Here is a 26,353-nt window from a genome sequence, read left to right as displayed (position 1 = left end):
GCTTACAGCTCTGGACTTTATTAGGGGGGAATTTGACATTGTTTCCTTGGACAGAGGCTCCATCCAGGGAGCTAATCTCTCACACCTGTTTGGCTTTGTTAAGGAGCCAAGGGGCCCCGGCCTCTTTGCTATTGGTTACTGCAGAGAACGATCAGGGGCGGAGGTGGGGCTGGGGGAGGAAGGGACAAGAGAGAGAAAGGGGATTTTCCGCTTCACTCCAGAGTCTAAAAATCTAAAGATGATACAAATGCCAGCCACAGAGTTAATAGATACAATAATTCATCCAACAGCATCAAGTGCTTAAGCATCTACTATCTGCAAAGCATGTCCTGTTTAGCAGCAAGACAGGCAGGGATCCTGCCCTTTGGGGGCTTATATGCTGGTTGTCCCAAGGAAAAAAATGAAAGCATCTCTCATGTCGCTGGGGAGGGCTGCCGGCTCCTTGCCTGTGCTTTTTCTTTCGCTGGAGTAACTTTCGCTATTATTGTCCATTTCACAAGCCCGGGGAACCTTGCCCTTTATTTTTTGTGGGCACTTGGTCCTCATCAGTGCGCCTCGCATAAGGGTCAGTGGAACCAGCAGGGAGTACCTGTGGGCAGATGTGCCAGTGGGCGAGAGGTCCACTGTCCTGTGGAATGAGCACGAGATAAACTGGGGCCCTTGCGTTGTCAGTCACACAGTCCCCTGTTCTTGTTACATGGTGGCTGTCAAAGGAGGAGTCCATTGATGCTGGAAGAGCAGAGGGACAAATAAACTGCTGACCCACGTAGGTGAAAGGGAACGTCACCCCCCACGGCAATCAGTTCCTCCCTCCCTCGACCTGAGGTGTCCGGGTTTGAGTCTTGGCCAGGTCCTGCTATATAACACACGAGGTCTGCTGCAGAAGAAAAGGAGAGGCCTTGGCCAGGGGAGGGGAATGCATGGCCCACCACCCAGACCTACCGTGGACGTGGGACCTCAAAGAGACTGTACCTTCCTTCTAGGACGTGCTCAGAATCTGGACTGGCGATGAGTGAGAGGCCCCCTCCCCGCCCCCCCTCCACCCCCCGTGGGAGGGGTTGGGGCCTGCTCCCTGTAGAAACCCAGGGCAGGCACTTCATCCTGTCTGTTGTGTCCCTGGGCCCAGGCCCCTGCTGGGTAGAGAGGGGGCTTGGGCACAGAACACGAGCTTTTCCTTGTCTGGTGGACCCAGGTGCTGACCCAGGGCTGGCAGTGGTCAGCAGAAGTGGTGGGGGATAGGACCATGTGGGAGCAGAGGCCCTAAGACTCCAACATGCTCCATCCAACTTCACTTACAAAACAAAAATTCAAGGGTAAAATTATTAAGGATTTTAAGATGAAGTCTGCTGAACATTAAACCCAAGCGTGGGCCCTTGCATGCCCAGGAAGCCAGTCCGGATCTTAGCTTCACCACTTATAAGCAGTAAAAGCTTGAGAACGTTACTAAATTCCTTGAGTAATAGGAAGGCATGAATTTCTTAATTATAAAGCGATGATGAGAGTCCCTCTTTCAAAGGGGTGCTGTGAAACACTCACAGTGATGACACGTTCAAGTGCTCCGAGCCGAGTCTGGGCTTAACAAGCAATGCCAGTCATTACTGTGATGGAAGACTCATCTCGCTTGCTCTTCGCTGGCATGATGTGCACTTGGAGCTTCACCTTCTCCTACCCAGTTCTACTGATGGGCCCCTGCTCTTTCATTTTGCCCTTTGGTGACCAGTGGCAGCAGAGTCCAAGGCATCTAGCCAAGCTTCAGGAGGACACCCCCGCCGTGTAGAACGTGGGACTTTCTGGGCCCCAGTATGTACATACTGCCCTCAATCATGTTAAATGCTCATGTGGATTTTTTAAAAGCACTTCAAGGAGACTAGGATTCTTTGGCAGTGCTTAAGAGCCCTGGTGAGATGATAGCAGTTATAACCATCGCTGGCCACCCCACACCTCCCATTCAACACAGAAACTTGCCTTTTGGTCTGAATTACAGTTTGCTGCTTCATATAGAATTTTGTTTAAAAAAGAAAAAAGGGTTCTGCTATTCTAAAAATAAGTAGAGGACGAGAATCAGCACTCTGATCACTGGAGCTCTGGCTCCTGGGCACGGCCTTAGCCAGCTGTCTACTGAGTTGGGGTCCCTGGCCAGGTGGCTGCCGACCCGGGGTGCAGTGGCTGTGAGTGACTGACAGGTCAAAACCTGGACTCAGACCTCGCAGGTTTTGCATCCAAGGAGAGAGAGCTAGTAAGTGTGACTGAGGCGGACAACGAGACTGCAGATTCCCAAGAGTCTTCTTTTTCCACTGCACTGCCTCCTTGCTTGCACTAGGGTCTAAGATGGATGGAACTTTCCAGAAGAGCTATTCCAAAGAGGGTATTTTGATTCTCTCTTGAGAAACACTGGGCTGGGATTCGGAAGACGAGTGTTCTAGTTGTAGCTTAGTTACCCTCGATCGTGTGACTTTGGGTAAAGTACATAAGCCTTTGAACCTTAATATGCTCAGCCATGAAGTGGGAGTACTTTCTGTGTCTCCTTCATCACAAAGCCCTTATGAGGCTCACAGGATACAGTTTGTGCAAAAGTCCCTTTGGAAACCAAAACACCAACCAGCTCTATGAATGATGGAAGGGGAGGTTCCTGCCTCCTTTGCTTGTCCTTGGATGAGCCCTGATGAAAAGTAGGGCAGGCAGGAGCAGCTCACACTGTATCATTTTTCTACCAACGTCCTTCTTGCAGTCTTTTGTGATCTGCCTCTTACAAACCAAAGCGAAGTGATCAACCACACACATATACACACATACTTCTACCTATCGTTCTAGAAATCATTCAAATCGCCCCCTTTATTTACATGGAGTTTTGCGATTGGACAGTGGGATGCTGATACATGTTTAACAGACAGCTCTCTAAAAATGATTCATGTGTATACAAGCATAAGCAGATTATAAACCTTGGTCTAAAAGATGTGTAGCATATAATTTGTAAGTAATTATAAAAATAGGCAATGCTCTTCATTGCGAATTCCAGACAGCTAATTGATTCCCGAAACACATTTCACTGACTTCTCCTTTGCAGTTGATGGGAGATTGGAGTTCTAACATGAATACTGGCTGATATTTTCATTTTGATTAAGGACTAAGATGAAATAATGAAGATAAACATTGGAACCTCACTTCTTGGTCAACGATGTAATTTTTTTCACCGAATTAAAGAAAAGATTTTGAATACTGAAAAATATTTCATATATATGCTACTCACAATGTAACAACTATTGCGGTGATATACTTTTTTAGATAAATATTTTATTTATCTATTTATTTCTAGAGAGAGAGGGAGGGAGGAAAAGGGAGAGAAATATCAATGTGTGGCTGCCTTTCACACACCCCTTACTGGAGACCTGGCCTGTAACCCAGACATGTGCCCTGACTGGGAATTGAACCAGGGACCCTTTGGTTCCAAGGCTGGCACTTAGTCCACTGAGCCACACCAGTCAGGGCTATGGAGCAATATACTTTTATGCTTAATGTGCATTATTAGTACTTTCTTCATCAGTTAACTTTAAGTCTAGACAACCTCAAAACAAACCCTGATTTGTAGCATTTTTAGATTTCCATAATGTTAATGTCCCCCCCGTGGCCAACATTAAGCTAAAAATGTGATATCATTGCACACAGAGTTGGGGATAGATGGGCAGTCACCAATGTACACTATTTCTATTCTATAGCTACAGCAGACAGAAATAACCTCAAGAGCATAGATAGTAGTAAAAACACTCTAAAATAACAAGAAAGTGATACAGTAAACTTATTTACCTTTATTAATATAACTTAATTGTAAGTTTATAGAATTTAAGAGTGGCTTTGTTAAATAAATGTTAATAGTGGCTGTGTTTAACAACTGGCTCAGAAAACCCTTATAAATTTAACAATCAGCCCGTGTGAGTGAGCAGGAGCCGAGTGAGCGGCGTCCACCACTGTGTGCTTGTTTTTCTCTTCCTGGTGAATCTGAAAATTTTCAGCATTCAGAGTTATTAAGTACTTGCATGTGCTAGATACTGGGAGTCAGGGATCCAGTCCCTGTTCTCATGGAGCTTATAGTCTTTTTGCAAAACAAACAAATAAAGTAGTGATCTAGAGCATTTTTCTAGTGCATTTTTAAAAAATTACAAAGAAAAATCCTGTTTGGTGTCAAAGTGAGTATTTGTCTCGTTATTGTTTTTCAGTGACCTCCTAGGCCCACCTGGCTTGTTCTGTCGCAACTCTCCAGTTTTCCGGCTAACTGGTCTTTGTCTTAATGAAGACTTTGGCCAAGGACCCTGGAAATAAGGACCGGGACATGTTGTGGCTAGGTCGGCCCTGGAACCCTGACTGCGATGCGCGTAACGCCTGCCCCGTTTAGAAGCAAAGTCCTCTGAACATCTTCTGATGTGTTTAGACCGCAGGGTTTCCCCTTCCTTTATCATCTGAGCTTAGTTTGAGACCTGCACCCATTTCCATGGACGAGTGCAATTTCTGGTTCCCAGGCAGAAATAAATACATGAAAAAAGGACGTTAAACCCCCACTTACCCTTTGTTAAGAATAAAATAGAGCTCATGTTGAGAGGGCGCCCTCATTTTGTAGATTCCCTTCAAATCAGGGACTATCCGAGCCATGGCTACACCTCTGCTTAAGTGAAAAGGCACAGGGCTCAGAGAGTATTGATCATTTTGTCCAGGAATGGGAGGATGTAGTGTACCCATGCACGCATGTGCGCATACACACACATATGCAAAGAGAGAAAGACCCTTCACGTATGAGCAGAGATTGTTCATCAAAAAGGGCTAGCCCCGAGTCCTCTGTCATCGCTGGTAATAGCTCCCGAAATGACTTGGAAAACTTTAATTATGTTCGAGCCTTATTTTCAGCTCCTGTTATCTTTTGAACTCCCGGAGGGTGGGGGAGATGGGTTACCCTGCAGCCTGGACTTTTTCTAAAGAGCCTTTGTCTCCCTGCCCAGGTATTAAGTTGGTGGCGCAACAATCATAGGTACATTTGGTTCACTTTTCTCCCCACCCCCCCACCCCCCGCCCGAAGCACCGTCCTGGGTCTGAATGTGGGCCTGTGTTCTCCTGGTCCACCGTCCTCAGCCCTGCACAGGGGACTGAAAGAGAATGGGCCACAGGAATGCACCCCGAACAGAGCCAAATTGTTCAAGCTGCGTGAAGAAGAAAGAAAAAACGGGGAGGGGGGCAGGGAGAAGAAGAAAAGCTTTCCTTGTAGGTTTGATTTCTCTGGAGATATTTGGAGGATAACACAGCAATTTTTTTTATTGGGGGGGGGAGTTCCAAGGGGAGCAAAAAACGAGAGAGCCGAGTTTGATGGGCACAGTGGCCCATACAGAAAGGTGACATTTGAGAGAACAATTGCTGGGTTGTTTGGCTACATTTGCCACTATGAATGAAGCTAAAGAAAAGCTGTCTTTGGATTGCCACTAATAGTCATCTTCATCATTCCTGCTCTCTCTCTCTCTTTCTCAGTTCCCTTATGAAATCAGGGCACACAGGTAATAAACAAAGCACTATAAAAGATCAGATTGAGGTACTCTGTGGGCTCATTCAATGTTGGAGGCCAGCATTCTGCACACCACTGCCGGGGCCTTCGACTTCCAAAGCTGGTTCAAGACTGAGGAATAGCAGCAAGATTAGGCCAGACCTCTGTCCCTTCCTACAGCCTTGTGGCATTTATCAGGGCCATGTCTTTGGTCAGCTAACCCACACCCAGGGACCTGGGGAAAGAGGAAGAGATGGCAGGGTAGAGACCCTTGGATCTGTTCATTCGGATTTTGGATTTTGACCTGACTTTCTCTGTCAATCCTCATTCCAGATCCAGGTGAGTGAGTGGCCTGGGTTGAAAAGCTGTTCGTCAGTTGAATCTGACTTTTTTTGTTTAAATCCCCCTAACTTGGACACAGGTTTCATTCTCGATTCTTGTTTTCCCTCCTGTTGCCATGGGTTAGGCACAGGTGGCGACCTGCACGCGTGCTGCAGAGTCCTGTGTGGCCGCCTGCGGGGAGAGGCAGGCCCTAAGAATTGTGTGGATGAATGGAAATGAGCTAGGGGGGCTCATCTGGTTTGCGGGAATAATCAATGATGGGTGGATGGGCAGAGTGGGAACGCTTCTTCTCCCATGAGGCAAGCTTTCTTGTCATGAGTCTTCCTGTTCTGGGTCAGGCCTCTATCTTCTGCCTTTGCCTCCTTTCTCATTCTCCTTTGCTTTCAATTTTCAAGATTCACCTTAAGTGATGTGTTGGCTCTGTCTGGTTGCAGAGAGAAGAAGCTCGGGTGAGAGGGTAGTGGGCTCCAGCTGTGGATTTGATTTCTTTCCATGAGTCAGTACCCAGTGCTCTTGTCTAGAAAGTTCATCCACATGCTGGTGCTGCCAAGCTGGGCTCCCATAGGCCAGCCTTGGGGTTGACAAGTAACTAAAGATGAAAAGGAGATTCCAGGGCCTCTGTGCTTCACCAGAGCATAGCCATTCTTTGCTTTGCTATTTGTTCCTCATTACTGGGGATGTAGTCATCATTACTGGGGATGTAGTCTAGTGGTAGACTGGAACAGAATCACATCAGTTTTGCAGAGAGCAGCGTAGGTTTTGAACGGCTTTGTGTCAGTGCTTGCGTGTGGACAGGCACACGTAAATGTGAAAGGCAAACGTCAAAGACTGGCTTGACAAAGCCCCGAGAAGGCCATATTGCCGAGAGATGTGTAATTTAGTTCAGGTGCTTAGGCATCCTAAGGAGAGAACGGTTCTGGCACCTACGTATTCGCATCTGTGTTCTCATCCGTGGATAACACCAGGCAGTGGTTCGGGGCTCACATGCTGTAGGACCCGGCTCTCTGTGTTTGTACAGTAGCTTTAGCCCCAGGGTTTCAGGCGCTTTTCAAATGACCTTCTTACTGCGATGTCTTTTAACCTCCATTTTGTGAGGACAGAAACAGATTCGCTGGGGTTTCAGTCATCTTCCGGTTGTTGCAAAGGAAGTCTGTCTGAAATGTAACTGACCCTGCGACTTTCCAGATGAGAAAGTCTGTGCGTTCTGTGTGTGTTGTGTGTGTGTGTGGGATAGCACATGCGCTATGACAGCATATGCAGCAGAACACACATAATGGACACTGTCTACAAATGGTAGTATAGTGCTTGTCCTGTTCAGACGTAGGTGTATGAATATTAAATGATCACACTGGAGAACTCTGAGTCACTGTGACTTGGTCATTTAGACCAGGCTCTTGATCTTCTGACAGAGGCTCTGCGAAGAGCATTCAGCAGGAGGAAGGAAACTGAAGGCTGCAAAGGCATGGTGTTAATTCGTAGGAACGGGGTTCTGTGTAATCCTCATAAATGTACATCCTGGGCACGTGCAAAGTTTGACATACATAGCTCTTCTCAATCATGAATGATAGATGCTTGAAAGCATCCCCAATGTGTCACTACACAGCACATGCTCTCTTTATTTGCTTAGCTTTGAGGCTTTTTTCCCCCCCCTGTGCCTGTGTTTTCCTAGCAGCACTGATTTCTCTGGAAGTAACAGGGTTTTACTGTGGCTACTATACATACACGCTATGAAACATCTGGTTTTAACCTGTGCTGGGAACATAGTAGGGATTCAGTAACTGGAGACAAAGGAATCATTACGGTTCCCTGACCTGTAGTTAAAGTTCACCTCTGTGTTTATTTGCACACATCGGTACTGTCTTGAGTAGAATATTCACAGAGTTATTGGACTAGCTGTCTTCTGGCTCAACTGGCAAATTTGTTTAATGTCTCACTTAATTTATCAGTAACTTAAATTCAGTCAATCAATCAATTGCTTTGGTATTACGTAAATATATCAGCAACCTTTCAGTCCTTCAGCTTTCCTTCTCTGTTTGTCTCTCATCATCATCTACATTTATTCAATATGTATTATTGATTTTATATAACTTGGGAAGGCTAACATCAGGCTTCATTTCCTCAGAGACTAGGGTCTGAAATATGCACACAGGGCCGGGACCTACTTAGTCCCGGCACAGAATTTCCTTTCCTTTCCGAATGCTTACCCATATCTCCTGATGGGGAACCAGGGTAGCAGCAGACTGGTCGTGCAAGGGTTGTAGGTTATTACACAGAGTGAAAGCCGGGAAAGCACATCATTTCTAGACTGTTCTGCAATGAACACTAACCACAAGTCACAATCTGCAGCCCTGTTTTGATAAGCGTTTGCCCAAACAAGGTTGGGTGAGGCAGTTCCCAATGATGTCTGGCCCCGGACATCTGCCTTTTACAGACTTATGGGGGCGTGGGGACCCAGGGCTCAGACACATGCGTTATGCATGGTTCCTGCCTCTGCTGATTAGCCTTGTGGGGAGGGCGGCATTAAGCACTGGCCCGGCAGTCTTCTAGAACAACATGGCAAAATGCAGGGGAACACACGGTCTTGTGTTTGGGGCTTTAAGACTCCGAGGTGACTTGGTGCTCAGGAGGATTTGAGAGCAGATTGGCTTATGGCCATTACTGTTGGCTAATAATTGCACTAATCTTTTTGAGGGAGGTTTTGTGGGCGTGCATGTTCCCCCTCCCTCAGTCTCCAAGTCAGAGAACAATAAGAGAATTGTGTTTCTGCACTAGTCCATGAGATAGGTCAGGGGCTGCAGCTGGCTGGGTAAGGTCTGCAGTGGACAATCCACCAGGCATCAGCCACAAGCCACCAGGGAGGAATCTGAGGCCTGGGCACTCCGGCTTTGGCCAAATCAGAGGGGAGCATCTGGCTAGCTAAGCCACTCGAGCAGCAGCTGTTTTGGGGTGATCAGATTCAGTGTCCTTTTGGGGAACCTCAAAGCACGCGCAATGCTTGCTGGAGGAGAAAGAGGAGTGTGCGTGTGTATATTCCTGCTTCTGTGGACACTGCATTTTGTCCATTTTTCTCTCGTCTAAAATTCACTCAGCAAAACTGTTTTCTTTAGAATGGATGGTATTAAACCTTCCCTCGGGGTAGCGATGCCAAGTGGAGATTCTCCTGCAGAACAGCAGTTTTCAGCCTTTTCATCTCATGGTGCACACATCAATAATTATTAAAATTCTATAGCACGCTAAAAAATAGATGCCTAGAAGGTCAGAATAATAAGCTCAGTGCTTATAAGATCCAAAGAGTAGGCAACATCACTGTCCATTTGTTGCCGTGTGTGCTAATTTCCTACAGCCCTGCCCCGCCCCCCCAAATGGGCCACACGGTCATGTTAACCATCCTGAGCCTACAAGTTCCTTTTAGTAAATTTCCACGGGGTGGTTGTTCACGCGTTAGGCCTTGTGAAAGCAGAGTCCTTGCCAACATATCAACAAGGATAAGTGCAGGTATTTTAATTCTCCTCTGCCTCTCGGCCCAGGTTTCCCCAGTGCCCACTTTGGGGGTGTTGCAGGGCTCCCTCCATCTGCTCCCTGTTAGGCCGCTGCTGAGTTGAGTAACAAGGAGGCTGGTGTGGCCGGTGGATGGAGCACGCTGTTAGTGTGATCTGGCAGGAGGTTGTGTGCTGGCCCCGGAGGGCAGTGAAAGCAAGAGAAGGCGAGGGTATTTCCACGGGGCGGAGGACGGGCAGGGTGGCAAGGCTGGGCGACCTTACTGCCACCCGCGGCTGATGCCCTTGGGAGCTGCTGATCAGAATTAGACGGAGATCCCAGCCGAGACGCAGTTTCTCCCCTCTCACACCCCGGGAGTTCTCCAGCCTGTGCCGTCCAGCTCCCCGTGAACATTTCCAAATTAAAAAAAAAAAAATACGTGTGGAAAAATACAGTAAAAGTGACAGCGCCTTCCCAGTTTCCGACAGCTCTGTTTTGACTTCACAATCAGCCAAACTGGAGCCCCTGAGTAGCTGGCTTAATTTGTCACCTTGAATTATTAACCGTTTCCCTGCCCCTCTTGGTGGGTGTCCTTCTGGCTCCTGGCCCACGGCTGGCTCAGGGACCTGTTAATCCTGTGCCCTTTCCCTCCGGCTTGTGGCTCTGTGCAAAGAGTCTCCATGGAGTCACATTTGAATGCACTTCACCGTCAGCTCCCTGTTGGTTTTTGCCAAGTAGTGGCTGAAATAGAGGGCGATGGTCAGGACAGGAGAGAATGACTCCAGAGTCAGCTCTTGCGTGGTCCGGACCGTCCTTCAGAAGTCCCCCAGTTTAGTATATTTCTCCTGGGTAAGGGCCAAAGGCAGAGAAGGGCTCATTCTGGAATGGGGATGATATAGGACGCACTCTCCTGGGAAGGAGAGGGAGTACTAATGCATTTCTATTTTACGTCAGTAAGTTAGTCTTGTGGCGTCCTGTCGCCCGCTCTGGGCATCTCTTCTCTTCTTTTCCTCCACCATCGCCCTGTTTCTCTGTACCCTCACTGGTCACTTGGGTGGTCAGGCAATGCCATCTGCTCAGACCGTTCCCTGATGTTCCCCTTTCCCTCAGAATGTCCCTATCCCCAATACCATTCTTCTTAGAGCCTTGTGCTTTGGACTGTCTTCTTTATTAATGTGAGACAGTAATCTGTGTTAATTATTCAAGAGCTACGTTTTAACGCATTATTCTAAAACAGCGCCTTTCAAAACTAAGGGTTATTTATTTTTTTAAGCAACAAAGTACTTGAATCAAAATGGTTTCACTTTTATAAGATGTAAATTGTATTAATTTTAAAGAGGTAGTAAATCGGTATGATTTATAATTCAAAATATAAAAGTGCATGCAGTGAAAAAACCTTTTCCTCCAGTAACTGAGATCTTTGAAGGCAGCAGAAACAGCTAGTTTATTGCCTATCTCCGCTACCCCTCCTAATTTTTAATGGGTTTTATTTTTGGAAACTTTGAAGTTTAAAGAGAAGTTTCAGTGATACTGCACAGTTCCTGTAATGCCATCCCCAGTCTCCCCTTGGTTAACATCTTAGGTTGTTGGGCGTGTTTGTCACAGCGAAGGGACCGACATTGGTACATTACTATGACCTAAACTCCATAGTTTATCAGCTTTTACTAGTTTTACCCCCGTGTTCCTTCTCTGTTCCACAGTCTCATCCAGAACACCACCTGACATGTAGTGGTCATGTGTCGTTAGCTTCCTCTAGTTTGTGAGAGCTTCTTAGATTCCCCTTGTTTTTTTGACCTGGACAGTTTTCAGGAAGGCTAGTCAAGTATTCTGTAGACCGTTCCTCAGTCTGAGATTAGCTGATGTTTGCTCATTTTGTCCCTAATGAGTATCCCGGGTCTATGGGTTTGGAGGAAGTAACAGTGTCAGTGTTGTGTCAGGGGTATATGGCCTGCACATCAGTTGTTACTGGTGACGCAACCTTGACCACGTGGCTAAGGCGGTGATTACTTGCTTTCTCCACAGTCACTTTACCTCCCTTCCTGTGCGCTCTGTGGAAGAAAGTCGCTAAAGTAAGCTCAGACTCAACGACTGGGTTCTGCCTCCGTGAGGCTCCTTTCCTTTTTAGCAACACGGCAACCTATTTCATAGGCTTCACCATGCCTTGCCTTGTTTTCCAAACAACATATTTCAGAGATGGTTCTGCATGAGTAGTTGAAGAACTTCTGTATTCAGTATTCACATGCATTTATTTTATGGATATAGTAATACCAACTTCTGAATGCCCCTCGTGATGGACATTTAGGTGGCTTCAAAATGTTCCTCTTGGAAATGGTGCTGATGTAAAGAACCGGGTGCACGTTCAAGCTTTCCTGCAGGATCAGCTCCTGAAAGTCATTTTTTTACTTACACTGAATGGGCTTTGTAATTCCTCGAGCTGTTGCCAAGTTGCCTTCCATAGACAGTGAACCAAGGTATACTCCCCCAGTAATACAATATATTCAAAATGATTCAGTGGACAGAATTTCAAGTAGGGGGAATACTATTTTTAAATTGGTGGGCCATTCCATGTTTCTGCATTGATCTCCTTAAATCACAGCACAATAGGAAAAACTATAGGCAACTCAATTCTTTAGATGCAGCCTCAACTGTGAGCTAATTTAATGAGTCCAGAGCCCGGCCTACATGCTGAAGACTTCACCTGTCTCCTGACTGGTTCTTAAATCAACTAGGCTCCTTTCCTGAACATTCCCTGGCATGCTCTTGAAACCTTCCTATCATTGCACAGAACATTCTCTGTTCTTTCCCAACTATCCATTTACCCACTGGAAACTCACATCTTGGTTATGCCCAGGTGGCTCATTTTCAGTCATTTTAGCACAAACACACTCCATCTGCCTTGCATTTACTTGCACCTGGGTTCCCATGCTCAGCCTCCTATGTCGTTGCTGTATTGAAGAATGACTTTGGATTCCAGGTGTGTTGTGAATATTCTGGGGTGAGGGACTGTATCTTCTCTTTTTTTGCATTATTTTCCCCAGAGGCTTCCAAACCCAATGGAAGTAAGTCCCTATTGTTAACATCGTTGCTGTTGGACCCTCTTCATCCATCCATCACCTGATACAGGAAAGAGCTGCCTGGGAAGAAGCCATTGCTATGAGGTTGTCTGTCTATGCCTGGCCTGTTTGTGCCCACACGCCTTCCTCGGAATAACATGAGAGGGACAAATATTTTCTTTGTGGCTAAGTGATTATTTCTCAGAGGTGGTGAGAAGTAGTTATAAAGGTTACTAGTAAGATTTAAAATTATCCGGAAATATTGCAAATCACCGAAGACTCACTCTGGGCCACACGGAGCTTTGTGGATGGTGGGGACCATGGCTTGTCTGCTGGGTTGGCCCTGGCCTGCCATGAATTTATTTACTGTGACCGGGTTGGCTGCTTCTTGGGGAGGCTCTCCCACTTGGCCTTATGCTAGGATCCTTTTGGTGCAAATATGCACTGAGGAAGACACTCTGCTCTCGTTGGTGTACGTTGTCTTTTGTGTGGGTCTCTGGAAACCCAGCCTTCCTAGGATCAGAGCCACGAGAAGGCCAGAGTCATGCATTTGGGGACAGGCATTTTTGTCTAAAGAAACCCTACTCCCCTTGCACCTCTACTTTCTAACCCCATGCATGTTTCTACGGACACGGCTCTTATTCTCTTTGGCTCTCATCCATTTAATCTATTTACATTACAGGGTTTTCAAATTGGAAGGGCTCTTGGAAACCCAAGGAAAAGAAACACAGAAAGACAAAGTCTCTTTCAAGGTCTCAGAACTAGGTGAAGAAGCCCAATGGTCAGCTCAGGCAGGTCTCTTACACTCATGGGCTGGTTTCTTTCTGTCACACTCTCTTATTTATCAGACATCCAATAATAATAATGCGGCGATAATAATAGCTAACATTTATGGAGAACTTCCCACGAGCCTATGGTACAGTAAATGCTTTACCTATGTCATTCCCTCCTTATAAGAATGCTCTAAAGTGGGCAACTCTAATTTTCCCTATTTAGCAGATGAGAAAATCAAGGAGGTAGATTATTTGCCCAAGAATACAAGGCTAATCTTAGGCAAAGCCAGGACAGTCAGGTTGCAGAGAGTGCACAGTTATCCGCATTACTATGCTTTTCCATGCCATGGTACATGACAAAGTAACATGTGGAATGAACAACATTAATGTTTCCAGAGAAAATATGGAAGAAACCATCTCTGCCCTTGAGACTTTTCATTCTAGAGGAGGGGGCAAGACATGGAGATAGAGTGGAGGATAAAATATGGAGCAGCAATTTAAGTTTGCATTCCAGATAATCACTGCATTGTCTTCAGTATTATTATGTCCGAAATATTGCACAGGACACAGTAATACTAACAGATTTGTTTGTTTGTTAAAACTCAAATGTAACGGAACATTACATTCGTGATAAAAGTATGTTTAAGAAAGATAATATATCCAAATAGTGCATTTATCCTAAAAATGCATTTGTCGAGGATCTGAAATCCAAGTTTAACTGTCTCTCCTGCATTTTTACATGCAAAACCTGGCAACTCTGCATGGAGAGAACTTGAGAAACATGGAAGAGCTTGTGCTGGTGCAGTTTACTATACACTGCCCCTTATCCTCACCCCATGGGGACATCTTCTCCCCTCCTTCCTTCTCTCCCTCTCACCCCACCCCCCATACACTCCACCCAAAACCCACAGGCTTGGGACATAGCAGCAAGTTCTAGAGTTGAGGGCCCACACTGACTAGCAGTCAGTGTGGAGACATCTTCCTTTCTGCCCTAGTGTCCAGCCCTGGGGTGTGTCCTGTGACTCCTGAGGTCTCCCCTGTCCTCGAGGAACACTCTTTCTCTTGGTGATCTCAGATTGCTCTGCCAACCCTCAACCCTACCCAAGACATACACTTCACTCAGGTCCCACCCTGCCCAGAGGTGTGCACTGGTTTGCACCTGGTCACTTCGTGTTCGTTAATATACACCTAAGTCACGGGTTTGGCAGCGGTGTGAAGGGAATGAGGCAGCGAAGTCTGTCTCCTGCCTTGTCCTGTCTCTGAGATAGGCTTTCATGAGGATCAGGGTAAGCTGCCTGGGTGGGGTGGGCGGGTGCTGAGCACACCGGTTAACAGTCGCTGCCTGTGTACTCTCTGGGAAGGGGGTGGTGCCCTGGCTATTTTAAGGCCAGACTGGTGAATGTTGGGTTCCCCTCCGTTTACCTAGGCTCTCAGTGTTTTCCCTGGCACACCCCGAAGTGGTCACAGAGTGTGGGAAGCCAGGCAGGGAAAAAATTAATGCTCTGGGGTGACGCCCCTGGTAGCTGCACTAAGTTCCATGGAAAAGATGGGGGCTGGGGGGTAGGGGGCTCACTATCTGTGTCTATGGGTGTCTCTGAAGGCTTTAAGCTGTACTGGCATCTACTCAGCTCTCGAGATGGTGGAAAATTGGCTGCAAAGTCAGTCCAAGGCCTGCCTGGTAGCCCCAACTCCACCCACTCCCGTGGAGTGCCGTTGCCCACAGTGAATGCCCCTTTATCGTCAGTGAGCGATACTGACTTTTCAAAAATACTGTGTAGGCCTTGTGTCCCAGATGCCTGTGGCATGCAGCCTCTGCTGCCCTTTCAAGGGTGTTGGCTTCAAAACCCACCCAGAAACCTGAGAAAAAATGTCTCCACTTGGCACCCCAGGAGGCTAACTCCAACTGCCTTCTGTTTCTTAGCCCGCTGGCCACAAGCTACCTAGTGGACGGTTATTATAAGGGAAGGAAACAACTTCAATACCGGGGATTATGCAGGAAGCACATCACAGTTATTTAAAAGTTTCACAGGGAGAATTCCTTGCATCCCTTCAACTCAGATGGTAAAGATTTAGTTCATCATCTTCTATGAGCTGTATGGGAACTGGCTTTCCAGGAAAGTTCCCATTGTCCATCCGCAGGCTTGGCTCTCCTGGTTAACATGCTCCACTAGAGCCAACAAGGAAATTGAGTCCAAGTACAGGTGTGAAGCTGGGTGGGTGTTCAGGTATTGGTCTTTCCCATTGGGCAAGCCCTTGTCAATGCTGACTTTGGACCAGGCTCTGGACCATCACAACACTGGTGGTCGATGTCATTGGGCTCAGTTTACAGGTGGTGGATTAAGTGCCAGCTTTGACTATGGCCACCAGATAAGCTCAGCCTGAATGGGATCTGTTGGCTGGAGGAGCACTTGTATCTGAACTGGCCAGAAGATAGAGGCCATTAAACACGGTCTCTAGTTGACTCACAGTGGACTTCCAGACATCACAAACAAATCACTCGAGACTACTAGGAGGTGCAGAGGGTCCCTGAGACAATGCTGCATGTGAACTTTTGTTGCTGTAAAGGTAATGTCTGGCACACAAGCTCTGAGTGTTGCTTTCTAACTTCCTACTTGGAAGTGAGTGCTAGGAAAGTGCTCAGAGTCTCCAGTATTTGGCCAAGTCTAGGCAAAGTCATAATCCCAATGTCTATTGATGACTAAGTTCCCATCATGATCCCAACTCCTGTTATTTCTTCTGTTAATCAATGCATCCTGCCTTCAGTTGAAATAATTGCTTCTCTTTGTGACTGCTGGCTTGTCTGCATTTTGATAAGTCCCCAAAGCATCTATAAGTGAAAAGATCCATAAGCATTGGCCTATATAAGACTCATTATTAACACAGGTTATGATTTTTAATTAAGTCCTTGACAGCCCAGAAAACCACGGCCTCCTCATTGTGGACCTTCTCCCTACCTGGGAGACAGCAGTTAATGAAGCACAAATATCTGGAAAATTTTTTACACTCCTGTTCTTACCCCAATATCCTGAAGAGTGAGAAGAAGAGGCAGTATTTTCAGAGCCAGTCTAGGTCCTCATATCCTAACCCCCAGATTTGTCCATCATTCTTCATCAGATAGTTTTCCTTCCCCCTGCAAACATTTCACCTAGCCTTAAACATTTTGGGGCCAAGTTGCTATCATTCCTTTTTGACTGATTACCTTTTCTTCAAAATCTTATGCCTATGCTTTTTGTATTATGCAGCAAATGACATTCATTGCCTCAATCTCTAAGGTACCTACCTTGGGCAATCCCTTGTGCTTGGTGCTCTGAAGGACATGGATGAGGTCAAGAGTAAACAAGGGATACCTGACGACCATGCCTAGAACTAGCCAACAACTGCAAGTCAACAAACAGATTGCACAAGCACAATACTGACAATGTATTATACATTTTTTGCCAATGTTTTCAGATCAACTACAACTCACAGAAATGAATTAGAAAAATACAGTCACTCATTCACTCCTAGATTCATTCAACATATATTTTTTGAAGGTTTTTAATGTCCACAAGTTAGTTCAATACTAAGAGGAAAATAGTTAAGTTTCCTGCCTTCAAGGAGCTTATAATTAGGCCATTAGGAGAGACTGTAAGTAGCTCTTGTTGATATTTTTATTGTGAAATATAAAGATGGAGTCTATTATTTACTAAGAAACTTGTGATTGGTGAAATACAACCATACCAATGTCAGGTTCAAGTGAAGACAACTTTATCATAGCCATCGTTAGATTAAAAATTGAAAAAAAAAATTAAAATAAGAGGGAGGAATGGTTGACACCAAAGTGAATTTATTTTATTTTTAAAAAGACTTTCTCTGTGTCTTCAATTGGTAAGATATGTCGAATGCTCAGGAGGAGAGGCTTTTATAGAGTGCAGTTCATCGGGGAAATCCTTGTAGATGGTTGATTCAACACAGCTTTTGGAGAACTCGAAGGTCGCAGAGAGACAGGCCTCTAGGAAGGGAAAGTTTTTAGCAGAATGCAGAAGGGGAATGAGGAAATTGGCATCGTGGTGCATGATGGGAATGAGGGATAGAGAAAGATCCAGTTAACATGATGGAAAAAGCAAAGCTGTGTGCTAAGAAAGGAAGAAAATAAAGAACAAGGGATAAATGTAGGATTTGAGGGTTTGCTACAATGAGGATTTTAAAAATTTTATTAATTTAATCTTTTTAGAGGGGGAGGAAGGGGGAAAGAGAGGGAGAGAAATATTGATGTGCAAGGGAAACATCGATCAGTTGCTTCTTGTATGAGCCCTGACTGGGGACTGAACCTGCTACCCAGGCATGTGCCCTGACCAGGAATTGAACTGGTAACCTTTTGCTTTGCAGTAAAATGCCCAGCCAACTGAGCCACACTGGTCAAGGCAGGATGAGAACTTTTTAAAAAATAAAAACAAATTTTCCTGTAGGTCCATCAGATCTCATTGCCATGATCTTTCCTTTGTAAATGCTTTAAAAAGGGAGTCAAAAAAGCTACCCAATACACAGGGGATCAACATGGAGAGCCCTTTTACACATTTTGCATGAAAACAAATGAAAAAAATTAGAGGAGAAAATACAATGAGCATGGATGCTAAAGATAAAACTAAGAGGTAGAGAGGAAGTTCTTATTTTCAGCTGGCCACTCCCAGACCCCTAGAAATCTTTTTTCCACTTTCCTGTGCTTTTAGCATCTATTTTGTTAAAATCTTTGAGGAACATTGCCCTCTGTCCATCATCAGCATTCACCTCTCAGTTTGTCCACTTAACACAAGATAGGCCATGAGAAACATTTGTACCTTCTAAACAGCATGGCATCAAAACACCTAAAGCAAACTCTGCTAGATTATGTGNATAGGCCTCTAGGAAGGGAAAGTTTTTAGCAGAATGTAGAAGGGGAATGAGGAAATTGGCATCGTGGTGCATGATGGGAATGAGGGATAGAGAAAGATTCAGTTAACATGATGGAAAAAGCAAAGCTGTGTGCTAAGAAAGGAAAAAATAAAGAACAAGGGATAAATGTAGGATTTGAGGGCTTGCTACAATGAGGATTTTACAAATTTTATTAACTTAATCTTTTTAGAGGGGGAGGGGGGGAGAAAGAGAGGGAGAGAAATATCGATGTGCGAGGGAAACATCGATCAGTTGCTTCTTGTATGAGCCCTGACTGGAGACTGAACCTGCTACCCAGGCATGTGCCCTGACCAGGAATTGAACTGGTGACCTTTTGCTTTGCAGTAAAATGCCCAGCCAACTGAGCCACACTGGTCAAGGCAGGATGAGAACTTTTTTAAAAATAAAAACAAATTTTCCTGTAGGTCCATCAAATCTCAATGCCATGATCCGTCCTTTGTAAATGCATTGTGCATGCTTTAAAAAGGGAGTCAAAAAAGCTACCCAATATGCAGGGGATCAACATGGACAGCCCTTTTACACATATTGCATGGAAACAAATGAAAAAAATTAGAGGAGAAAATACAATGAGCATGGATGCTAAAGATAAAACTAAGAGGTAGAGAGGAAGTTCTTATTTTCAGCTGGCCACTCCCAGACCCCTAGAAATCTTTTTTCCACTTTCCTGTGCTTTTAGCATCTATTTTGTTAAAATCTTTGAGGAACATTGCCCTCTGTCCATCATCAGCATTCACCTCTCAGTTTGTCCACTTAACACAAGATAGGCCATGAGAAACATTTGTACCTTCTAAACAGCATGGCATCAAAACACCTAAAGCAAACTCTGCTAGATTATGTGAGAACAATTTGGGGCAAAAAACACACTTGTAAACCCAAACAAGCACAAAACCACACACACACACACACACACCCACACATACCCCCACACACATGAACAAAGAGAGTAACTTCTGTTAAGAGCTCTTTCCTTACTTTTTCAGGTAGGAGTGGTGGTACCCTTGGATAGCTCCAAGAGCAGCTTTAAGAGACAACTATACAAATAGTGCCTATGGCTGGAAAGTTTATGCCAATGAAAGAATCTATAGTGTCTCACAAACTATGTGGCTAAGGCATGTACCTGGTTCCCAGAGCAGGACAAAATGGCAGCCCTTTCTCCTTCCATGAAAGAAGGCTTCACAGGAGAGAGTAGGTTTCCTATGTGATTGTCATCCAATTCATGATCTTCCCCTTTTTAGTCCTTTCTTTTGAAAGGATGCAGACGTAGAGCCAGTACTTCGAGCATTCACTGGAAAAGGGACTGTTACCTCAGCAGGGTAATGTTGCTGTTAGGAATAATTTTTAAGGATGATAAAAATAACTTTTGATGTTTACAGAACAATAACTATATGCTAAGCCCTAGAATAGTGGTCCTCAACCAGGGTGATTTTGCCCCACTGTGGACATTTGGAAACGCCTGGAGGCATTTCTGAGTGTCGTGATGGAGGGGCGGTGGCATGTAGGTGGTGATGCCACTGGCAGCTTGCGCGTACAAGCCAGAGATACTGCTGAACTTCCTCTAATGCACAGTCGGATCCCCCACAACAAAGAAGTATTCCTCCTGAAATGTCAGTAGACTGAGGTTTTTATCCATATTCAACCTCCCAAACATCCCTGTGAGGCACATGTTATTATTGTCCCCACTTTACAGATGAGAACATTTAGGCTAAAAGTAATTAGTTCAAACTGCTTTGACCCTTGGACACTCTCAGGTTTCTTTCTTGAGATGTATTTGGTTCAGTGATAATTGCAGACAATTTAGGTTTGTTCAATGGCTGGGAATCAGTTCCCTCAAATGTCAGCATGAAAGTCATGCAGCCCAAGCAGCCCCACCCCCATTCCATTCTGGGATGAGGCTGGCTCACTAACAGCTGGTGACTGGGGCCGGGGGAAGAAGATATTATATAATGTCTGCAAAAGTAATGAAAAGTTGACTTAATGGCTACGATAAGCAAACAGTAAGATAGTACACGAGAATCTACAGTGATTTAAAAATATATTTTCTAAGCACAGTGTCCAGACGGTTCCCTTACATCCTCTGTTCTTTACTCCTAACCTCTGATAGGGGTGCGCCATGTGCTGTTGAGAAAACAGAGGGCCCGATGCCTTGGGACTCAGACAAGAGTGGCAATCTCCATTCTGCAACCTTATACAGAATTAGGTCATTGAATTCCAAGAGCATTGGGTCCTCAGGAAGACAACTTCAGTTTTTCCTTTTTTTTTTCCTTTTTGATAAATGCCAAACCCCTTGTCAAAATATTTATGACTAGACAGAGGAAAATCAGATGGTTTCTTTTGAATCATTTCTCTGGATTTGGCTTGGGTGTTTTGATATTCTTTTCTTTTCTCTGCTTTTTTTCCCTTTCCTCTTCTCCATTTTCCCCAACTTTTTTACAGTTCTCTCTATTTTCATCTTCTCTCTCCTTAGAGTATTTCTCACTGCCCATATACAATGTTAAGGAAGGGAAGGGAGGAAAATTGCTTAAATAATGAGACTGACCATCCAACAGGGAAGTTGGTGTGGCTGGGTCAGTGACGGCAAAAGTCTCTTTAGTGTTGTTAGGTAGTACCAACTTTGAAGTCTTTTGAAGATAGATAAAACCCCCCTAAAAGTTTGGACACCAGAGATATAAACTCAAATGTTTTTCCTCTAACAATTTTTAAAAACCTTTTGCCCTAACCAACTGTCTGCTTTGTCTGTCCACTGATGCATATTTATATATCATTGCTGTTATTTCAATGAACTGAATTCAATGGAACTCAAAATACAAGTCAACTTAACAAGCATTTGTGTAAATGTCTATTATGGGACAAGATGAGTATGATATCACTAGCCCCTCCCCTGGAGGAACTTAACATTTTGGTGGGGGAATGAGTAAATATATATACAATTATCACATAGATAGATGTACTAGTTATCGATTTCTGCATAACACATTGCACCAAAACTTAGCAGCTTAAAATAATTCACATGTATCATTGCACAGTTCCTGTAAGTCAGGAATCCGTGCATGGCTTAGCTGAGTCTTCTGCTTTAAATTTTCTCATAAGACTAATCCAAATGTTGGTCTAGACTCTTTGGTGGTCTCATCTGGAGCTTCAACTTGAGAAAGATTTGCTGCTAAGTTCACCCATGTGGTTATTGTAGGGACTCATTTCCTTGAGGGTAGTTAAGGGTCTTGGGTCCTCACCAGCTGTTGGCTGAGGCTACCCTCAGTTCCTTGCCACAATAGCTGCTTCAACAGGGCAGCTTGCCACCAGAGTGCAAGCCGAGAAAGCCATAGACAGTTTGATGACAAAACCAAAGTCACCATCTTACACGAACTAATTTTGGAGGTGACAGCACATCACTTTTGTAGATTCTGTTGATTAGAAGTGAGTCAGTAGTTCCAGCCCAAACTCAGAAAGAGAGGATTACACAATGGCTTGAGTAGTGGGGTAGCAGGGTAGGAATCACTATGTCAGAAGCTGAGTATCACAGAAAGGTTAAGGTCATGATTCTGTCAAGGCAGGGAGTGGTGTAAGAAATCTTATCTTTAAAAGGAGGTATTTTCTGACTATACGGGTATTGAACAGCTCTAGAAGATCTTGGCATCTACCAGTGATTTGTAGAATAGTCCTAGACTTGCAGAATTTATAATTGGAACTTTAGGAGCTCACTGAAGATACTATATCCCTAATTATAAAGAAACACGGACCCTTGCAGGCTCCCCAAAGTCACATTTATGGTTGTTCTATTGAGTATCTGACCCAAGAATATTTTTGTAGTCAACTGGTTATATGGTTGTTTATTTGCTCGCTCATTTTATGCATCAGTTAATGACAGCGAGTGAAACTCAAAGAGGAATTACTTTTGAGAAACTGGATAATGAACTAAAAAATGACTAAGATGTACCTCTGAGGGCCTCCACTCAGTCTGGACCAGGGGTCAGCAAGTGATGTCCTGTGGATTAAATCTGCCCCTCCCTGGTCTCTTTTTGTATAGTCTGTGAGGTAAGAATGTTTTTGCATTTTTTTTAATGTTTGAAAAAACAAACAAAAGAGAAATAATTTGTGATACATGAAAATGATACGAAAGTCAAAGTGCGGTGCCTCTGCAGCTTCACTGGGACATACCCATGCCCACTGATTGATGCCTGTCTGTGGCTGGATGTGTTGCTGGAGCGGGGTTGTGTAGGTGCCACAGAAGCCATATAGCCCATGAAGCCTGACATATTTACTGCCTGGACCTTGCAGAGAAAGTGTGCCCACCCCTGGTCTACAGGAAGATTGACATACAAACAAACGACTACTGCACTGTGATATGTGATATACTCAACTTAGAGACAAGGGTCATCAGAACTCCCGAAGAGGTGGGAGTTCTGTTCATAGCTTTCTGGCGGGTCAGTGAAGGCTCTTTGGAGTTCTCCTTGAGGAAAGTAGAGGCTTTCCTGAAATGAGATATGTTAAGGAGAACTGATTTATGGCACTTATTGAAGATGGTGAGGACAATTTCTTTTTTTTTTTCAATTTTTTTATTTAATTATTTTTCAAGTACTGTTTTCTGTCTATTACTCCCATCCCATCCTACCCCCCATCCTCCCCCCTCCCTCCCATTTCCACCCTTCTCAGTTGTTGTCCATGTATCCTTTATATAGGTTCCTCTAAATCCCTCCCTAGGACAATTTCTTTAAGACAGGCTACTACAATGACGTTTTACATTTGTGGGTGGGGAGAAACTGGGCTCAGCTGTGAATACAACAGGGGAAAATTACTAAGTGGAAACATCAAGAGTAGAGAGATTCTGGCTAAACCAACTTGACAGGATTTTTGCAGAAAGTTGGTCAGGGCGATAAGATATCCAGGGTTGAGATAAAGAATTTGATCAGCTAATAAGGGCGAGGAAGTTTTGCAAAACTGATCCAGCAGGATTCTTGCTAAAATTAGGCTAAATGGTCCAAGGACGGAGCCTCAGGTTGGACCTGCTCAGAAACAAGAGGCTGTCTCAAGTTCGAAGGAGAAGATCTTTGAGTCTTTGTCAGAGGAGAAAAGAAGGAAAGGATAATCTTTCGATGGTGCTTAACTTGGTGGCCATGGACTTCCCAGAGGGTTCAGGTACTCCCTGAGATTCTTTGCCAAAACCTGTGTTTGTACAGCATGTGTGCATTCTTTTCCCCTGTGAAGGGGTCTATCCCTTTCGACGGGTTTTCAACAGTTTAAGAATCGCTATTGTAGGCAGACACGGCAGCCCGTGGAAAGCCACGAAGGTGTAAAAGAGAATAACACATCGATAGAGGTCAACAGTGAAAATAGAAAACAGATTCCTAGAGGGTATGGATAGAGATGAGGCATAAACGAATGTTACCCATCACCAGAGGGATGACCCAGGACCTGGGCACACAGCAGGGGTCTGAGGCTGACTCTAGACAGTTTAAAGCACTGACGGGTATAAGGACATTGAACAAACCAAGTTAAACATGTCTGGTCATTGCTCTCAAGTGGCCACTCCATCAAACGCAGTTGATGGACAAGCAAGAACTCAGCCACCCTACAGAGAGATTATGGGTTGGCAAAGCTACAAGAGTGGGCCAGATGTCCAATTCTTTCATCAATCCCTGATCAAGTCCTATGCCCCCTCCCCCTCCAAACAAAAACGACATTGACTAAATCTGCTTCTGGCCCTGAAAAAGTCTGGCCAAACAGCAAGCGACCAGCACGAGACCCAGCTTCCTCTTCAAAAGTCTTTATACTTGGTTGTGCTGTGGGCCCAGAGAACAGCATAGAACTCCCAGTTCTGGGAGGGAAGAGTTCCCAGGACGGAGGGGCACCGGGGCTCTGGACATGAGGTGCCTGGGGAGGAGGTAATGGTTTTTACTGAATTCCTTTTTATATTTTATTTAGATTAAGTTCTGCTCAGCGGGGTGATTTCTTAATTAGAGCCGCCCAGCCAGGCAGACCTCCAGCTCAGACCTCTGTGCTGCCTTCTAAGGTTTCATGAAGGACCCTGTCCTGCCTTATTTCCTGAGTTCTAATATCTGAATAGCATGCACTGGATTTCAATGGGAGGAAAAGACATGCAATTCAATCATCTTTATTAGATTTTTGCCTGTGGATGGGGAGAGGGGAAGGAAGGAGGAGGGACATGTGTCCTCTCTTTGTTAATTTTTATTTCCCTTTTTCTCTACCTTTCTTCCAGTGGCCAAAGAAGGAAGAGGCTCAGTGATCTTTTCTTTTTCCTTCATTTTTTTGAACAAAGAAGCTAAATGAGACCAATAAGCCTGAAGGAGAATGAGTTCCTTGCAGAACTTCTCAAGACTTTGTGGACAGATTTGTATCGACAAAGTATCTGGTTCCTCCTTTGGTAACCTTGACCCTGAGAGTGGACACGGTGGTGACCCCACAGCTTTCTGCTATCCCCATCTCTATGGAAGGTGTGAGTATGCTCAGCAAGACCTCATGAACTGGAGGAAAATTAAGAGAGAAATGCTCCACAGTGTATTCTTGTACCGGCCCTAAATTGGCATCATTTTGGGCCACCATCCAGGGGAGAAAACCCAGCCTGTAGAAGCAGAGAGAAGATCAGATGCTGGTGGAAGGAATGGAGCTTTGTTGTGTTGCTGCCCTCAGGATGGGACAGGGAAACGGCAGGGTGTAACATGAGCAATAGACAGCAGGGGTTCCTTTGGAGGAAATAAATCTGTTGGAGTATTCCAAGAGGGTATTCCAAGAGGGAATTCAGCGAGGAACAGTAAAAAAAGGAAAAGAAAAAATATTGTGCCCAGAACTCTCCCAACTGTTCCTCTAAATACAAAGACCCCCAAACGAATGGGCACATTAGATGAGGTTTTGTGTTCTTTTATTTATATTCAATTGCCCCACCCAACCCCATCTCTCTTACACACACACACGCACACGCACACACACGCACACACACACATGCCCTACAGTCTCTGATCCTCCCTACTGCCCCTATCCTGTTGATCTTTCTTTACTTAAAAATTATCAGCAAAGAATTTATTCATTTGGGAGAATTCCAGGCACTACATTTATGCTCAGTTCAAATGAAATGGGATCCAGACTTTTCAAACCACGCTGTTTTGCAGATAAAACACAAAGGCAGGACCTCATTACCTGGCAACAGGGCCCTTTCTCTCTCCTCCTGCCTTTTGTTTCTCAGCAATTTTAAGTTGTTTGGAAAGTCTTGTAACAGGGACAGAACTTTTTTTTACCACCTCTCTTTCAGGAGGGTTTTTAGTTAAGAATAATGAATATATCTCCAGACAGATGGAAGAGTTTTACTAAATCTAGAAAAGACAGTTTTCCTAATAACCCCTATGGGCTGATCCTAATCCTCTCATTGTTCAAAATGGTCTACAAAAGTCTTATTCAGGTGCCAAATGTCTTTATTAAATCATTATATTAACACACAGAACAATCCTATTACAATGAGTTTCTCTGTAAGATCAAGAGTTCTCTATGGTCCTGCTGATAAAAAGGTGAAATTCCAGTAGAGCCCAAACTTTGGCCAAGTTTTTCAAAATTTACTGCACTATAGCCAGAGGGTTTACTAGGTCCCAGCCAGGAAAAGGCGTACTTTTTATCAAAGTAGTAGTCCCTAACAAAAATAAAACTGTGCAAAGTAGAAACAAGTCATTGGCCACATTGTAATATAACGTGACTGTAGGAAAAAACACAATGGGTCTCTGATACCCATTTTGATTTGAGAAACTCAAGTGGCAAATTCAAAGACAAACGGCACCAGTGAATCCAGGTTTTGCGGGCTGTGAAGAACTTGAAAGTGAAGAGAAGCAAAGCCTGGTGTGTTTGTATACTGGATTTTGAAAGTAAACTAAAACAAAATGTTTCTTGAATGTAAAATCAATGCATGTTTGCTACAGGGGAAACATTTTCTCATAAGCCCATGCATTTTGGGTCCCAGACTTGATTTCTGCCTTCAGGTAGAAGTGAGGGGGTAAAAGCTCACCGTTGGAGTGTAGCCAGAAGCATGGGGCCTGGTGGGTATAAGGGGAACCTAAAGAAAGAAGAAGACGCCAAACACGGAGCATCTAAGAACTATGGCCTGTCAAAGGGACCTGGGGGAAGAGCTTGACCACGTCAGGAAAGTCAACAGGAGTCAACAGGAGGATGCAGGGGAAGCAGTGCACGCAGGAAGACTGTGCATGGCTGAGATCTTAGGCAGCAATGAGAGGTTGCAGCAGAGGTGGAAAGGATGTGGCTGAAGT

General features: G+C 44.7%; 1 long non-coding RNA gene across 1 annotated transcript; it reads left to right on the top strand.

The window, feature by feature from the left end:
- The first annotated feature begins 5,277 nt into the window (after nt 1-5,277).
- Nucleotides 5,278-25,794, top strand: LOC119003494 (uncharacterized). Its single transcript, XR_005069978.1, has 2 exons — nt 5,278-5,857; nt 24,307-25,794. It is a non-coding gene; the product is annotated as an uncharacterized LOC119003494 (long non-coding RNA).
- The last annotated feature ends 559 nt before the right edge of the window (nt 25,795-26,353 follow it).

Source organism: Sturnira hondurensis, unplaced genomic scaffold, assembly GCF_014824575.4.
Source record: "Sturnira hondurensis isolate 20B ecotype Veracruz unplaced genomic scaffold, ASM1482457v3 Scaffold0018728, whole genome shotgun sequence".
NCBI classification, from domain to species: Eukaryota; Metazoa; Chordata; class Mammalia; order Chiroptera; family Phyllostomidae; genus Sturnira; species Sturnira hondurensis.
The sequence above is the reverse complement of the archived record's forward strand: the minus strand, read 5'-3'. Positions and strand labels throughout refer to the sequence as shown.